The 18,738-nt window shown below is 43.0% G+C and overlaps 1 protein-coding gene across 1 annotated transcript in view; it reads left to right on the forward strand.

The window, feature by feature from the left end:
* LOC115167569 (neuron navigator 2) overlaps positions 1-18,738 on the forward strand; it is a gene marked incomplete in the record, with an annotated part of 313,298 nt that overhangs the window by 1,317 nt on the left and 293,243 nt on the right.

An 18,738-nucleotide genomic window follows, 5' to 3' on the forward strand; every position in this document is an offset into this window, starting at 1 on the left:
CAGCCTGAATTTAAAATGGATTAAATGTAGATTTTTTTGGTCAATGGCCTACACACAATACCCCATAATGTAAAAGTGGAATTGTGTTTTTAGAATTTTTTACAAATTAATTAAAAATGAAAAGCTGAAATGTCTTGAGTCAATAAGTATTCAACCCCATTGTTATGGCAAGCCTAAATAAGTTCAGGAGTAAAAATGTGCTTAAGTCACATAATAAGTTGCATGGATTCACTCTGTGTGCAATAATAGTGTTTAACATGATTTTTTTTAATGACATCTCTGTACCCCCACACATACACTTACCTATAAGGTCCCTCGGTCGAGCAGTGAATTTCAAACAATGATTCAACCACAAAGACCAGGGAGGTTTTCCAATGCCTTGCAAAGAAGGGCATCTATTGGTGGATGGGTAAAAAACGAAAAGAAGCAGACATGGAATATCCCTTTGAGCATGGTGAAGTTATTAATTACACTTTGGATGGTGTATCAATAAATCCAGTCACTACATAGCTACAGGTGTCCTTAGTAACTCAGTTGCCAGAGAGAAAGGAAACCGCTCTAGGATTTCACCATGAGGCCAATGGTGACTTTAAAACAGTTACCAAGTGTAATGGCTATAATAGGAGAAAACTGAGGATGGATCAACAACATTGTAGTTACTCCACAATACTAACCTAATTGACTGAGTGAAAAGAACGAAGCCTGTACAGAATAAAAAATATTCCATAACATAATCCTGTTTTCAACAAGGCACTAGAGTAATACTGCAAAAACTTTGACAAAGCAATTAACTTTTTGTCCTGAATACAAAGTGTTATGTTTGAGGCAAATCCAATACAACACCACTCTCTATATTTTCAAGCATAGTGGTGGCTGCATCATGTTATGGGTATGCTTGTAATCGTTAAGGACTGGGAAGTTTTTCAGGATAAAAAATAAACTTAATGGAGCTAAGCACAGGCAAAATCTTAGAGGAAAACCTGGTTCAGACATTGGGAGATGAATTCACTTTTCAGCAGGACAATAACTTAAAACACAAGGCCAAATATACACTGGATTTGCTTACCAAGAAGACAGGGAATATTCCTGAGTGGTCGAGTTACAGTTTTGACTTAAATCTGCTTGAAAATCTATGGCAAGGCCTGAAAATGGTTGTCTAGCAATGATCAACAACTAATTTGACAGAAGTTGAAGAATTTTGAAAAGAAAAATGGGCAAATGTTGCACAATCCAGGTGTGGAAAGCTTTCCAGCTTTCTAGAGTGATTCTAACATGTATTGAATACTTATCTAATCACGATGTGTTCATTTTTTTATTTAATTAATTCTTTACAAATGTTGGAATTTTTCTTCCACTGAGTATTTTTACAAATCAATTTTAATCCCACTTTGTAACACAACAAAAAGTGGAAAAAGTCAAGGGGTGTGAATACCTTCTGAAGGCACTGTAAGTATCGTGATAATATCGTATTGTGAAGTCCCTGGCAATTCCCAGCCCCATCCAATGACATATCAATCTGAGATTTATCTTATGTGACTATACCTAGACAAGCTTAGAGTCTTACAGAGCCTTACCGCGGGGGCACCCCCACCCCTAAGTGCTGTGATTTATGATTGGCTGTCGCAGAGGATGTCCTATACCATCTGGCCCAATGGTGGCATCAGCTGTAACTGGGGCTTAATTGACTTGTGTATTGATGCATGTATGTCTTTTATGGCTGCTTAGAAATGCATGTGGGCACCACCAGCATGAGAAAAAATTTGATATTAGACATTAGTGGCTGTATAACTGCCAGTGACTGAATGCATCTGAATGCTTATGGTGCATCATTGACTTTCTCACCAAGCCAGAGGGGTCTCCCATCTGCATAAGTGCTATTTGAAATACCAACAAGAGCAAGGAAAGGGCCCCCCATGTTTAATAAGAGGAACTTATATTGTGATAGCTACAATGATATTAGTATGCATGGGTGCGTGCATGTGCTTTGTGTCCATTTTGAAGTAGAAGGGGAGAGGGAGGGAAGCATATCCTCCATCTGTTTTGTCCTCTGACAGAGGGTGATGGTGATGGGGGGTAGAACTCACTGGGGTATGGAGCTGGTAGCAATCTTCATCTACCATGTAGTTGAGAGTGGGACGAGACAAATGTGTCAGTGCTTTGCAAGTCGATCCAACACCCCTCATGTCACGTACAGTATGGAATACTCCCAGTAAGACCCAGTATTTGTCTCAGTAATACTGATGGAATACCCCCACCACCCCTTGCTACAGCCCCTGTCAGTCTCTCACCACCAGCTCCTGTGATGTAGTGATGTATGCCTGCACCAACGCCTTCTAATGACTCCTGGAAGGGTGGATGGGAGGCCCCAATCACTGATCCTGTGTGGGAAAAATACATCTCTGTGTTGACTCAGATTACTTTTCATCTGGATGTGGAGTTGGATTGAATTCCATCCCTCCACCCTCAGACACTCTGGCATGCTGAACTAATGGTCTCGAGGCTTCGAGACCCTCTTCAGTGTTTGTCCTTCTCTGTTTTCAACATGAAGTCATTTGGGGGAACCCTTTTTCCTTTCTCATTTGGTTAAGGCTGGTTTCCTAAATGTGTGGTACATACTCTGAGCAGCTGTGGAGACTGGAGAGGATGGCTGCCCTAGGAAGGGTACTACATGCAAGAGTTCCATCACAGGCAAATTTGGTTCTTTGCCAAAAATAGGGATGCAAGAGATCTTGAAGCTCTCATATTTGAGGAATTGCAGCATTATCTCTTCAGCAGTCTGAGGACTGGCTAGGTTAAAATGAATGCGTATTCTTGTGTTTTCTTCTTTATTCTCTTTCTCTCTGTCCACTAAATTATCGATTTGATCAAGTGTGTTAAATTCATCACCTCTGATTTTCTAGAGCATGAATATTAATTGACGGGACATAAATCCCAGCTGCTGTTTTCCAATTTTCCAGACTGCTGCATCTCTCAGATGCTAAGTGCCACAGTGAGCACCACATAAGAAAACAAAAACAGCGCTGATGGACTGTGGATTAGTACAAGTTACTAATTTGGTCTATTTTAGCAAACGAGGCCTAGATTTCTGTGTTGTTGCTATGGCAATTCAATCAATCAAATGTATTTATAAAGCCCTTTTTACATCAGCCGATGTCACAAAGTGATATACAGAAACTCAGCCTAAAACCCCAAACAGCAAGCAATGCAGATGTAGAAGCACGGTGGCTAGGAAAAACTCCCTAGAAAGGCTGGAACCTAGGAAGAAACCTAGAGAGGAACCAGGCTCTGAGGGGTGGCCAGTCCTCTTCTGGCTGTGACGGGTAGAGATTATAACAGTACAAGGCCAAGATGTTCAAACGTTCATAGATGACCAGCAGGGTCAAAATAATAATAATCACAGTGGTTGTAGAGGGTGCTACAGGTCAGCACCGCAGGAGTAAATGTCAGTTGACTTTTCATAGCCGAGCATTCAGAGTTAGAGACAGCAGGTGTGGTAGAGAGAGAGAGTCGAAAACAGCAGGTCCGAGACAAGGTAGCACGTCTGGTGAACAGGTCAGGATTCCATAGCCACAGGCAGAACAGCTGAAACTGGAGCAGCAGCATGACCAGGTGGACTGGGGACAGCAAGGAGTCATCAGGCCTGGTAGTCCCGAGGCATGGTCCCAGGGCTCAGGTCCTCCGGGGAGGGAGAGGGAGAGAGAGAGAATTAGAGGGAGCGAACTTAAACTCTGACCCTTTTTCAATTTTTGCCTAAAATGACATTCCCAAATCTAACTGCCTGTAGCTCAATACCTGAAGCAAGGATATGCATATTCTTGATACCATTTGAAAGGAAGCACTTTTTGAAGTTTGTGGAAATGTGAACTTAATGTAGGAGAATATAACGCATTAGATCTGGTAAAAGATAATACAAACAAAAAAACATGCGTTTTCACATTTTTTTTGTTCCATCATCTTTGAAATGCAAGAGAAAGGCCATAGTATAAAATTGCAGTTTAGGCACAATTTAGAGTGTGTGTGCAAAGTTTCAGATTGGTCCAGTGAAGCATTGCAATACTGGACAATATTTTGTATCAAGTCTGCCCAAATGTGCCGAATTGGTCAATTGATACATTTTCAAGTATATAACTATATAGAACATACAAAAATGATATGGTAATACAAAATGTAAGTTTACACACTCCCAGGAATGTCATACATGATGGATCATTAGCTTATACACTAACTTTCACACATCTTGATGGCCAGTTCCTACATTTGAATATAAAAATAGATTTTATTAATCAAAACTATGCTACATTTTATCTCTGGGACCCTCAGGATGACAAATCAGAGCAAGATTACTGAATGTAAGCACATTATTTACCTTGAGGTGAATGTATCAAACCATTTGCCGTGATAAAAGTTTTTTGTTGTTGTGCACTCTCCTCAAACAATAGCATGGTGTTTTTTCACTATAATAGCTACTGTAAATTGGACAGTGCAGTTAGATTAACAAGAATGTCAGCTTTCTGCCCATATAAGACATGTCTATGTCCTGGGAAACGTTCCTGTTACTTACAACGTCATGCTAATCGCATTAGGGCATGTTAGCTCAACCGTATAGGGACACTGATTCTGTAGAGGTTAAATTCACACAGGACACAGTATAAGACAGGATAAATACTCCAGATATAACAGACTGACCCTAGCGCCCCGACACAAACTATTGCAGCATAAATACTGGAGGCTGAGACAGGAGGGGTCGGGAGACACTGGCCCCTTCTGACGATAGCCCCAGACAGGGCCAACCAGGCAGGATACAACCCCACACACTTTGCCAAAGCACAGCCTCCACACCACTATTCCCTGTGATTCTGCTCATAATGGGTGCTTTTGTCCCCAGAATGCCTGATGTGGTATCGACATGTGTCACTTCCTGTCTGTAAAACTGATACTTCCTCTAAGCCTGTCTCAGCCACCAACTTGGCGATATCATCAATGCAAGGTGACACGGCAATGAGAGGAGACTTTTTGTATCTCCGGGGAGGCTAGGTAGACTGGGAGCCTGCTAGATAGAGCCAGATGGTTCATGGACATCGACCGTCTTGAATACATTTAAAACACAGAGGTAGGGATGTGAGCGGTGGGATCCCATTGTTGAGGAATTACTTCAGGTTCATGTGTAGCACGCCTCAGTGTCCCCCCAATTACCTGGGCTGTGTGAGCTCCAGATCCACAACCAGATACTTACCCCCTGGTTGAGGTAATTGGATTCTGTTCACTTTGTAGATTCTGCCTCGGCGTATGTGTCTCACCCCTCCGAATATTAATGTTCATTGAGTGGCAATCATTGGATACATGGCAAAGCGGAATATTACATGAGAAGGGACTGGGAGTGCATTGATCTAATCAACTGAAGCAATGCTCAATGAGATCCTGTGGGGTGATCGTTGGGACTGTGGTGCATTGGCATTCATTGAATTAGGGGGGAGTCCTTGGAATATAGTAATGAAAACAAGGATGTAGTCTAGATATAGGGAAGACATTTTTTTTCCTAGACCGTGGTAAAGTGTGCCGAGTGAGTGTGTGTTTGGTTGCCCACGCGCATCCGTGTGGGTTGTGTGATTAGGTGTGGTCCTCGACATGGCAAGAGTTTGATTAAATGTAGTATTCATTTTGTGCTTGGCCTTGAAAGGTATGGGACTTAAGGAACTCCAAGCACACCATTTGTTTGCTTAGCCCCCTTTGACTTCTAAAAGTTATTCAGAGAAGCATGGATGGTGCCAGTCTGCTTTTCCTGCTATACTCAGCTACTGCAGTGAGCTAAACCGCGTCGAGCTGTGTCATCACAGATTCAACTTCAGCGTCATACACCCTGGTCTCTTCACTGTGCTTTTAGCCCCTGTGAATTGAGTCTGAGTCAGAGTGATTTCAGGTCTGAAAAGCAAGTTCAAACGCCTGTGAGAGCTCAGTGTTTGAACAAGGCACTCACTCGGCTGGTGGATTTATTGGAGAACTGTCAGAGCAGTCGAAGGAACTGTTTGCTGATCTTTGACTAACGAGGTTCGAAGTATACGTTGGCATTTTCTAACATGTCTACCTCTGTGCCTCACATGGAGTTCTCGGGAGAGCTCTACAAACCTGTTTCTTCAAGGTTATTAAATAAAGTCTCTCTTGATTTACATTCTGACCTCACACAGGGTTTCTGTGGAAACGGTTTGATTTACAGGATCAGTGTTATACCAAGGAAAAAAGCGCATATGCTGTTGAGGTGTTGACTTTAGTTCACCGATAGTGCAAACCAAGACACAGTATAATGGTTTCATATTGGTGGCACTTTAGAGTGAGACATTTTGATGGAGGAGCATGGGAAGCCAAACACCCCCATTAAACAAATGCAGGTGTCAAAGTAATAAAATTTAATTTTGATCATACTGTAAAGTGTAAACGATCTTGCTCTACAAGGGTGATTTTTGTTGTTGCTTTATTCGCATCACAGAGGGAAGCTAAATAATATATTTGATTTGAGAGTTTCCACAGCTGATGTTTAGGCTGGCTTTCCCTATCGCAGCCCTGACTTCTGAGAGCAGAATACAGGCTAGCTTTTTGAATGAACACACACAAAATCCTGACATGGTTTCTAGGCTAACGTTCTATTTTTGCTCACCAAAAAAGCCTACTATTTAGAACGCAAGTAGGGGTATTCAGACACAGCCTAATTGCCCAATCAAACCGTTTGGTTGTGTTCGCTAAGGCATCTGCTCTGCTCTGTAGGCTAGATTGTGCTGCTCATTAAACGTGTTTGAGACGGGTTTAGTGTGTGTTCTCTTCCAGGATAATGAGACATGTTTGTTGTGATCGTATGTGCTTCTGTATGGTCTATCGTTAAGGGTAATAGTAGTCTAATGAGTTAAGATATGGGGATGGACGAGATGGGAGGGGAAGCCTACATCATACATGTTTGTGTTTATTCTCCTATTAGATGGTCTTTTAAAGAGCCTCTTGGGCTCTTAATGTTGAGATACATTTAGAGAGCACACAGGCATTTATATGAACAACCAAATAGTTATGCATGGTAATTGGCAAACATGCCTATCTATAACAGTGCTTTAGAGCCGGGTAAGTGATCCTGTAATAAATAGTCGGGCCAGTATGTTACAACTAGAGGTCGACCAATTATGATTTTTCAACGCTGATACCGATTATTGGATGACCAGAAAGCCGATACCGATTAATCGGCCTATTTAAAAAAATATATAATAATTTATAATAATGATAATTACAACAATACTGTATGAACACTTATTTTAACTTAATATAATACGTCAATAAAATCAATTTAGCCTCAAATAAATAATGAAACATGTTCAATTTGGTTTAAATAATGCAAAACAAAGTGTTGGAGAAGAAAGTAAAAGTGCAATATGTGCCATGTAAAAAAGCTAAGGTTTAAGTTCCTTGCTCAGAACATAGGAACATATGAAAGCTGGTGGTTCCTTTTAACATGAGTCTTCAATATTCCCAGGTAGATTTTAGGTTGTAGTTATTATAGGAATTATAGGACTATTTCTCTCTATACGATTTGTATTTCATATACTTTTGACTATTGGATGTTCTTATAGGCACTTTAGTATTGCCAGTGTAACAGTACAGCTTCCGTCCCTCTCCTCGCTCCTACCTGGGCTCAAACCAAGAACACATCGACAACAGCCACCCTCGAAGCAGCGTTACCCATGCAGAGGAAGGGAAACAACTACTCCAAGCCTCAGAGTGAGTGACGTTTGAAACGCTATTAGCGCGCCCCCCGCTAACTAGCTAGCCATTTCACATCGGTTACACCAGCCTAATCTTGGGAGTTGACACGCTTGAAGGGGTGGGTATAATTTGTGGAACGTTCAACAGGAATCTGTTCCAACCAACAACGCATACAAAGTAGCAACGCATACAAACCTAGCTAACTAGCTGCCGAATAGGCATCAACTCACCACGTAGCTTATCCTTAATGTTTGTCCATAGGCAACCAGAGTGAGGACAGACATTTTTCGGAATAAACGTGATGAGTGAAATACGCAATGAAATAGACCACTCGCTACCCGGTATCTTTTTCTGCCGCTATACAACTTTGTATGCGTTGTTTTTTGGCAACCTTGTTATTTACAAAGTTTTTGGAATAGATTCCTGTTGGAACGTTCTACAAATTATACCCACCCGGTTTGAAGTCATAAACAGCTTGAAACACAGCGAAGAGCTGCTGGCAAAACGCACGAAAGTGCTGTCTGAATGAATGCTTACGAGTTATGTTATGTCAATGTTATGTCAATGTTATCTCATAATTACGTAAAATTCTGGCAAATTAGTTCGCAACTAGTCAGGCGGCCCAAACTGTTGCATATACCCTGACTCTGCGTGCAATGAACGCTAGAGATGTGACACAATTTCATGTTAGCAGGCAATATTAACTAAATATGCAGGTTTAGCAACTTACCTTGGCTTCTTGCTGCCCTCGCGTAACAGGTAGTAAGCCTGCCATGCAGGCTCCTCGTGCATTGGATTGGATTAGTAACCGGAAGGTTGCAAAAACGAATCCCCGAATCCCCCCTGAACAAGGCAGTTAACCCCCGTTCCTAGGCCGTCATTGAAAATAAAAATGTGTTCTTAATCTGACTTGCTGAGTTAAATAAAGGTGGAAAAAAAAAAAAGGCAAATCTTTTTATCGGCATTTCGGGGGCCAAAAATACCGATTACCGATTGTTATGAAAACTTGAAATCGGCCCTAATTAATCGGCCATTCCGATTAATCGGTCGACCTCTAGTTACAACGGACACAAGGCAATACGATCCAGTCTTTGGATCTTTGAAAGGATCTGCTCTGTCACAGAAAGGACAGCTCAGATGACCTTCCTTCACTTCCTGAGTTCCTGTGAAGGGTCAATGGTCCCTTCCAGAAGACCAGTGTGTGTTTGTTCACTGTACCCTTTGCTTTACCAGTGTGTAGTATGCTATTGCAAGCTATAGGCACACACGTTAAGAGATACCGTCAGTATCACAGGGCTACAACAGACTCTTCCGTCGCGACGTCCCCCTAAGGCCCTTCTGCTAGCCTTCTATCCCCGGCCCACTAGCTGTCTGAATCGCCGGGTCTCCAGCTCGCCTAGCTACTCACTGGTCCCTATGATCACTCGGCTACGCATGCCTCTCCCTAATGTCAATATGTCTTGTCCATTGCTGTTTTGGTTAGTGATTATTGTCTTATTTCACTGTAGCCCTGCTCAATATGCCTTAGCTAGCCCTTTTGTTCCACCTCCCACACATGCAGTGACCTCACCTGGTTTAAATGGTGTCTCTAAAGACAAAACCTCTCTCATCATCACTCAATGCCTAGGTTTACCTCCACTGTATTCACATCCTACCGTAGATTATGCCTTGAATCTATTCTTCCGCGCCCAGAAACCTGCTCCTTTTACTCTCTGTTCAGAATGCACTAGACGACCAGTTCTTATAGCCTTTAGCCGTACCCTTATCCTACTCCTCCTCTGTTCCTCTGGTGATGTTGAAGTTAATCCAGGCCCTGCAGCGCCTAGCTCCACTCCCATTCCCCAGGCGCTCTCATTTGTTGACTTCTGTTACCGTAAAAGCCTTGGTGTCATGCATGTTCAACATTAGAGCATCCTCCCTAAGTTTGTTTTATTCACTGCTTTAGCACACTCTTCCAACCCAGATGTCCTAGCAGTGTCTGAATCCTGGCTTAGGAACGGCACCAAAAATCCAGAAATTTCCATCCCTAACTATAACATTTTCCGACAAGATAGAACTGCCAAAGGGGGCGGTGTTGCAATCTACTGCAAAAATAGGCTGCAGAGTTCTGTCATACTATCCAGGTCTGTGCCCGAACAATTCGAGCTTCTACTTCTAAAAATCCACCTTTCCAGAAACAAGTTTCTCACCGTTGCCACTTATTATAGATCACCGTGAGCCCCCAGCTGTGCCCTGGACGCCATATGTGAGTTGATTGCCCCCCATCTATCTTCAGAGCTCATACTGTTAGGTGACCTAAACTGGGACATGCTTAACACCCCGGCCGTCCTACAATCTAAACTAGATGCCCTCAATCTCACACAAATGATCAATGAACCTATCAGGTACAACCCCAAATCCGTAAACACGGGCACCCTCATAGATATCACTTGCCCTCCAAATACACCTCTGCTGTCTTCAACCAGGATCTTAGCGATTACTGCCTGCGTCCGTAATGGGTCTGCGGTGAAACGACCACCCCTCATCACTGTCAAACGCTCCCCAAAACTCTTCAGCGAGCAGGCCTTTCTAATCGACCTGGCCCGGGTATCCTGGAAGGATATTGACCTCATTCCGTCAGTAGAGGATGCCTGCTTATTCTTTAAAAGTGCTTTCCTCAACATCTTAAATAAGCATGCCCCATTCAAAAAATGTAGAACCAGGAACAGACATAGCCCTTGGTTCACTACAGACCTGACTGCCCTTGACTAGCACAAAAACATCCTGTGGTGTTCCGCATTAGCATCGAATAGCCCCCGCGATATGCAACTTTTCAGGGAAGTTAAGAACCTATATACACAGGCAGTTAGGAAAGCAAAGGATAGCTTTTTCAAACAGAAATGTGCATCCTGTAGCACAAACTCAAAAAAGTTCTGGGACACTGTAAAGTCCATGGAGAATAAGAGCACCTCCTCCCAGCTGCCCACTGCACTGAGGCTAGGAAACACTGTCACCACCGATAAATCCACGATAATTGAGAATTTCAATAAGCATTTTTCTACGGCTGGCCATGCTTTCCACCTGGCTACTCCTACCCCGGTCAACAGCCCTGCACCCCCCACAGCAACTTGCCCAAGCCTCCCCCATTTGTCCTTCACCCAAATCCAGATAGCTGATGTTCTGAAAGAGTTGCAAAATCTGGATCCCTACAAATCAGCTGGGCTAGACAATCTGGACCCTCTCTTTCTAAAATTATCCGCCACAATTGTTGCAACCCCTATTACTAGCCTGTTCAACCTCTTTTTCGTATCGTCTGAGATCCCCAAAGATTGGAAAGCTGCCGCGGTCATCCCCTCTTCAAAGGGGGAGACACTCTAGACCCAAACTGTTACAGACCTATATCTATCCTACCCTGCCTTTCTAAGTTCTTCGAAAGCCAAGTTAACAAACAGATCACCGACCATTTCAAATCCCACCGTACCTTCTCCGCTATGCAATCTGGTTTCCGAGCTGGTCATGGGTGCACCTCAGCCACACTCAAGGTCCTAAATGATATCATAACCGCCATCGATAAAAGACAATACTGTGCAGCCGTATTCATCGACCTGGCCAAGGCTTTCGACTCTGTCAATCACCATATTCTTATCGGCAGACTCAACAGCCTTGGTTTCTCAAATGACTGCCTCGCCTGGTTCACCAACTACTTCTCAGACAGAGTTCACTGTGTCAAATCGGAGGGCCTGTTGTCTGGACCTCTGGCAGTCTCAATGGGGTTGCCACAGGGTTCAATTCTCGGGCAGACTCTTTTCTCTGTATACATCAATGATGTCGCTTTTGCTGCTGGTGATTCCCTGATCCACCTCTATGTAGACGACACCATTCTGTATACTTCTGGCCCTTCTTTGGACACTGTGTTAACTAACCTCCAGACGAGCTCAATGCCATACAACTCTCCTTCCGTGACCTCCAACTGCTCTTAAATGCAAGTAAAACTAAATGCATGCTCTTCAACCGATCGCTGCCCGCACCTGTCCGCCCGTCCAGCATCACTACTCTGGATGGTTCTGACTTAGAATATGTGAACAACTACAAATACCTAGGTGTCTGGTTAGACTGTAAACTCTCCTTCCAGACTCACATTAAGCATCTCCAATCCATAATTAAATCTAGAATTGGCTTCCTATTTCGCAACAAAGCATCCTTCACTCATGCTGCCAAACACCCTCGTAAAACTGACTATCCTACCGATCCTTGACTTCGGCGATGTAATTTACAAAATAGCCTCCAACACTCTACTCAGCAAATTGGATGCAGTCTATCACAGTGCTATCCGTTTTGTCACCAAAGCCCCATATACTACCCACCACTGCGACCTCTACGCTCTCGTTGGCTGGCCCTCACTTCATATTCGTCGCCAAACCCACTGGCTCCAGGTCATCTATAAGTCTTTGCTAGGTAAAGCCCCGTCTTATCTCAGCTCACTGGTCACCATAGCAGCACCCACCCGTAGCACGCGCTCCAGCAGGTATATTTCACTGGTCACCCCCAAAACCAATTCTTCCATTGGCCGCCTTTCCTTCCAGTTCTCTGCTGCCAATGACTGGAACAAATTGCAAAAATCACTAAAGCTGGAGACTCATATCTCCCTCACTAACTTTAAGCATCAGCTGTCAGAGCAGCTCACAGATCATTGCACCTGTGCATCTGCAATTAGCCCATTCAACTACCCCATCCCCATATTGGTATTTTTATTTTTTGCTCCTTTGCACCCCAGTATCTCTACTTGCATATTCATCTTCTGCACATCTATTACTCCAGTGTTAATTGCTAAATTGTAATTACTTCGCCACTACGGCCTATTTATTGCCTTACCTCCCTAATGTTACCTCATTTGCACACACTGTATATAGATTTTTTCTATTGTGTTATTGACTGTACGTTTGTTTATTCCATGTGTAACTCTGTGTTGTTGTCTGTGTCGCACTGCTTTGCTTTATCTTGGCCAGGTCACAGTTGTAAATGGAAACTTGTTCTCAACTGGCCTACCTGGTTAAATAAAGGTGAAATAAATCCAAAAAATTAAATAAAAGTAAGGATTGCATCACTTAATATCTCATGACTGTATATTCTCAGGGCTGAAACAGTGGCTCGTTCTGGACATATGGCCGAGGTCACTGGGGTCACATTCTCCCCGGGTTCGCCAACCTGTTCCTGCAGCCTCCAACATCTGTGCTAACTACCACTGAGTAAGGCTGTTAACCCACTCTTCTCTGGGCGCCGAAGACGTAGACGTCGATTATGGCAGCCCACCTCACCTCTCTGATTCAGAGGGGTTGGGTTAAATGCGGAAGACACATTTCAGTTGAATGCATTCAGTTGTACAACTGACTAGGTATCTCCCTTTCCGTTTCTCACTGCAGACAGCCAATGCTGCTTATTATCATTCACATACTGTAGCTAACAGCAGCTAGCAAACAGCCTCTCTGTCATTCAGCACCTAGGTGAGGTATCGCTACCAGTGAAATATGCTTCACCTCTTAGGCCATATTCCCCTCTGAGTGATAATTTGCGGTGTGCATATGATCAGATTTGAATGATGAGCTGTCTTTCTCGACTCTCAGAGCAAACTGATGAAATGTTCCTTTGACGCTGCATTTTGACCCGCAGGTTGAGAAATCCATTAGACCGAGTAATCACTTCCTCGATTGGTCCCCTTCACTTTCCTGTACAGCACACTACTACATAGCTGTAATCTTGGCTTGTTGGTTTGTAGCCCAGATATAGTGAGTCGAGAGGGCTGCGAATTGTCGCTGACAGGCTTTGATTAACGCGAGTGTCAACAGCGCTCGGCTGCTACTATCTGAAACTAATTGAATGTTAATATCAGGGAGGCAGAGTGGCATGATGACAAACGGCCAGCCTTGTGTGATTTATTTAGAGCCTACTGTAGCCATTATCCACCCATTCATTATCTACCATCCCCCTGTGCAAATAAGTGAGGAGATTGCTTAATTGGGTTGGATATCATCAATAGGCTTTACCTCTTAGCTGAGGTGTCCTCCATTGGGGGAAATGGTCATTGACGTTTCACTCAAACGGAACCAGATTTTCTGAGAATAAGCTCTTCCTCTTCTCATGACCATTGCAGAAACAGCTACCGTATAGCCACAAAAACCTTTCCCATCTGAGTATTTAATTACAGAGACGGACCAGCCTTGCGACAGTGGCATAGAAATCTTTTAGCGATACTATGAGCAGAGGTCTTTTCAGGTCGCTAGCACTAAGCTAGCAACATTTGCTAACAGACCAGGCAGCTGCTGATGCACCGAGCAAAGAGGAAAGGAAACAGGGGAGCCATTTTGGGAAGGGACTGTGTTTGACCAGCCAGGCGGCACTGACAAACTCTGGGGCTTAGGGGTTTAGGTAGGGGAGGGGGGTGGAAGTGGGTTCGGGACTGGAGCTGGGGCTGGGGATTGGTGATAGGGGAAGCACCAGTCAGGACTCTGGTGCCGGTTGGCCCCTCAGCACCATCTGTCAGGCCCCCACTCCACAGCCCAGAGGGAGGGTGAAGGACAGGTGGCAAGGGCTGGTGGGATGCTCTTGGTCCTGGACCAGGGGATTGTCTGGTTGGCCTCATCAACCTATCCCTTCTCCTCACACATCCATTTTGGCATGCTCTGTCACAGAAAGGACAGCTCAGATGACCTTCCTTCACTTCCTGAGTTCCTGTGAAGGGTCAATGGTCCCTTCCAGAAGACCAGTGTGTGTTTGTTCACTGTACCCAGTCTTGTCTTTCTCAACCACCCTCTTACACAATGCAGTAAAGCTCAGTAGCGATGAGTCAATGGTTCAGTAGTGGTCAAATGACATTTCGATTAAAATACGACATAATAGTAATTGGTCATTTCCATGTAAAAGGACCCATGAGCAACAAGATGAAGTTCATAGGATGATGTCAAATGAAAGCTAAGAGTATATCTTTTTGAGAAATGAAGGCATATATACAGTACCAGTCAAAAATGTGGACACACCTACTCATTCAAGGTTTTTATTTTATTTTTACTATTTTCTACATTGTAGAATAATAGTGAAGACATCAAAACTATGAAATAACACATATGGAATCATGTAGTAACCAAAAAAGTTTTAAACAAATCAAAATATATTTTAGATTTTAGATTCTTCAAAGTAGCCACACTTTGCCTTGGTGACATATTGACATTCTCTCAACCAGCTTCATGAGTTGGAATGCTTTTCCAACAGTCTTGAAGGAGTTCCCACATATGCCGAGCACTTGTTGGCTGCTTTTCCTTCACTCGGCGGTCCAACTCATCCCAAACCATCTCAATTGGGTTGAGGCCCGGTGATTGTGGAGGCCAGGTCATCTGATGCTGCATTCCATCACTCTCCTTCTTTGTCAAATAGCCTTACACGGCCTGGAGGTGTGTTTTGGGTCATTTGTCCTGTTGAAAAACAAATGATAGTCCCACTAAGCGCAAACCAGATGGGATGGCGTATCACTGCTGTGGTAGCCATGCTGGTTAAGTGTGCCTTGAATTCTAAATAAATCATTGAGTGTCACCAGCAAAGCGCCTCCACACCATCACACCTCCTCCATGCTTCACGGTGGGAACCACACATGCGGAGAACATCCGTTCACTTACTCTGCGTCTCACAAAGACACAGCAGTTAGAACCAAAAATCTCAAATTTGGACTCATCAGACCAAAGGACACATTTCCACCTGTCTAATGTCAGTTGCTCGTGTTTCTTGGTCCAAGCAAGTCTCTTCTTCTTATTAGTGTCCTTTAGTAGTGTCTTTGCAGCAATTCGACCATGAAGGCCTGATTTACACAGTGTCCTCTGAACAGTTGATGTTGAGATGTGTCTGTTACTTGAACTCTGTGAAGCATTTATTTGGGCTGCAATCTGAGGTCCAGTTAACTCTAATGAACTTATCCTCTGCAGCAGAACTAACTCTGGATCTTCCTTTCCTGTGGCGGTCCTCATGATAGCCAGTTTCATCATAGAGCTTGATGGTTTTTGCGACTGCACTTGAAGAAACTTTCAAAGGTTTTGACATTTTCCAGATTAACTGACTTTCATGTCTTAAAGTAACGATGGACTGTTGTTTCTCTTTGCTTAGTTGAGCTGCAATAATATGGACTTGTTTTTTTACCAAATAGGGCTATCTTCTGTATACCACCCCTATCTTGTCACAACACAACTGATTGGCTCAAACACATTAAGAAGGAAAGAAATTCCACAAATTAACTTTTAAGAAGGTACACCTGTTAATTGAAAGGCATTCCAGGTGACTACCTCAATGAGCTGGTTGAGAGAATGCCAAGCGTGTACAAAGCTGTCATCAAGGCAATGGGTGGCTACTTTCAAGAATCTCTAATATAAAATATATATTTGTTTAACACTTTTGGTTACTGCATGATTCCATGTGTTATTTCATAGTTATGTCTTCACTATTATTCTACAATGTAGAAAATAGTACAAATAAAGAAAAGCCCTTGAATGAGTAGGTGTGTCCAAACTTTTGACTGGTACTGTATATAAAAAATATGAATTAGCTAGCGTCAGCCAAGTTATTTTGTTAACTACCTTGATGTTACAATTCTCCTCAGCCTCTAACAGTTTGAAATTTGAACTAAAACAATTCAGACTGCAACAAGCTTCATCTGATGCCTTCCAAGCCTAAAATATTGTACAATGTAGAAAATAGTAAAAATAAAGAAAAACTCTGGAATGAGTAGGTGTGTCCAAGCTTTTGACTGGTACTGTACATTTTTCAACCATTTTCCATTCTACAAATTAGGAATAAGCAAAGCCTTTGATTTCTTGTCAAACTGGTGGAAAATGATGAAGTAAAGACCCCTGGCAACTACACTGAACAAAAATATAAACGCAACATGTGAAGTGTTGGTCCCATGTAACCATGACAGACCAGGACCTCCACATCTGGCTTCTTCACCTGCGAGATCGTATGAGACCAGCCACCCGGACAGCTGATAAAACATAAGTATTTCTGTCTGTAATAAAGCCATTTTGTGGGGAAAAACGTATTCTGATTGGCTGGGCCTGGCTCCCCAGTGGCTGGGCCTGTCTCCCCGGTGGCTGGGCCTGGCTCCCCGATGGCTGGGCCTGGCTTCCAAGTGGGTGGGCCTCTGCCCTCGCAGGCCCACCCATGGCTGCGCAATTGCCCAGTCATATGAAATCCATAAATTAGGACCTTTTTGATTATATTTCTATTGACTGAGTTCTGGTTCGGTGGCAGATGCGGAACTCATTAAAATAATAGCCAGTATGTAGAATAAGGAGGATATTGCATATTTCTACCTTTTGTATACCTATAGGATTCATCACCATGATGTGAATGACATTAACATCCATATTATGCATTTCTGTTTAGTACAGATCAGGGACCCATAATGAAATCCTGTTACTGCAATTCTGTTCCTGGGTGTTAATTAATTTCACTTACTGTAATTCAATAACCAAAATCAATTTTTTTTAAGGCAAGCTATCATGTTATAGGTAATCCCCTTTTTTTCTGCGGACATCTTTGAATCTTATTTCAGAGCAAATATTTGGAAAACGTGGTCACATAAAAAAACGGAGGGCGATTGTACTGAAATTCTGTTAACCAAACTTTGCATTTGTACAGTTATTTCAGTAAATATGTATTTTTGAAAAATGTTCAGTGAACATTGTTAAAAGTAGTGCTTGTGCATATAGTTGTATGGTTTGTTAAACTTTGAAATCAATGGTTTTTGTTTGGCATATACAGTGCGTTCGGAAAGTATTCCGACCCTTTGACTTTTTCCACATTTTGTTACGTTACAGCCTTTATCTAAAATGTTTTTTTTTTTAAGTGTCTCATCAATATACACACAATACCCCATAATGACAAAGCGAAAACAGGTTTTTGGAAATGTTTGCAAATTTATAAAAAATAAAAAGAGATACCGTATTTGCATTAGTATTCAGACCCTTTGCTATGAGACTCGAAATTGAGCTCAGGTGCATCCTAGTTCCAAATTATCATCCTCGAGATGTTTCTACAACTTGATTGGAGTCCACCTGTGGTAAATTCAATTGATTGGACATAATTTGGAAAGGCACACACCTGTCTATATAAGGTCCCATGGTTTACAGTACATGTCAGAGCAAAAACCAAGCCATGAGGTTGAAGGAATTGTCCGTAGAGCTCCGAGACAGGATTGTGTCGAGGGACAGATCTGGGGAAGGGTACCAAAACATTTCTGCAGCATTGAAGGTCCCCAAAAACAAAGTGGCCTCTATCGTCCTTAAATGTAAGAAGTTTGGCTCCACCAAGACACTTCCTAGAGCTGGCCGCCCTGCCAAACTAAGCAATCAGGGGAGTACGGACATCGTCAGGGAGGTGACCAAGAACCCAATCGTTACTCTGACAGATCTCCAGAGTTCCTCTGTGGAGGTATAAGGCACATGACAGCCCACTTGGAGTTTGCCAAAAGGCACCTAAAGACTCTCAGACCATGAGGAACAAGATTCTCTGGCCTGATGAAACCAAGATAGAACTCTTTGGCCTGATTGCAAAGTGTCACGTCTGGAGGAAACCTGGCACCATCCCTATGGTGAAGCATGGGGGTGGCAGCATCAAGCTGTGGGGATGTTTTTCAGCAGCAGGGACTGAGAGACTAGTCAAGATTGAGGGAAAGATGAATGAAGCAAAGTACAAAGAGATCCTTGATGAAAACCTGCTCCAGAGTGCTCAGGACCTCAGACTGGGGCGAAGGTTCACCTTCCAACAGGACAACAACCCTAAGCACACAGCCAACACAATGCAGAAAATAACTATTACATTTCAGAGAAAAGCTGTAACATAACAAAATGTGGAAAAAGTCGAGGGGTCTGAATATTTTCTGAATGCACTGTATGTTAAGTGTTTCCTTTACTGCAATTGTGTTTACTGTGGAATTGCCCAACTGTTAATATGGTGGAGTAGTATATTATAGTTTTGGCTTTTCTA

Source organism: Salmo trutta, chromosome 29 (assembly GCF_901001165.1).
Source record: "Salmo trutta chromosome 29, fSalTru1.1, whole genome shotgun sequence".
Taxonomy (NCBI): domain Eukaryota; kingdom Metazoa; phylum Chordata; class Actinopteri; order Salmoniformes; family Salmonidae; genus Salmo; species Salmo trutta.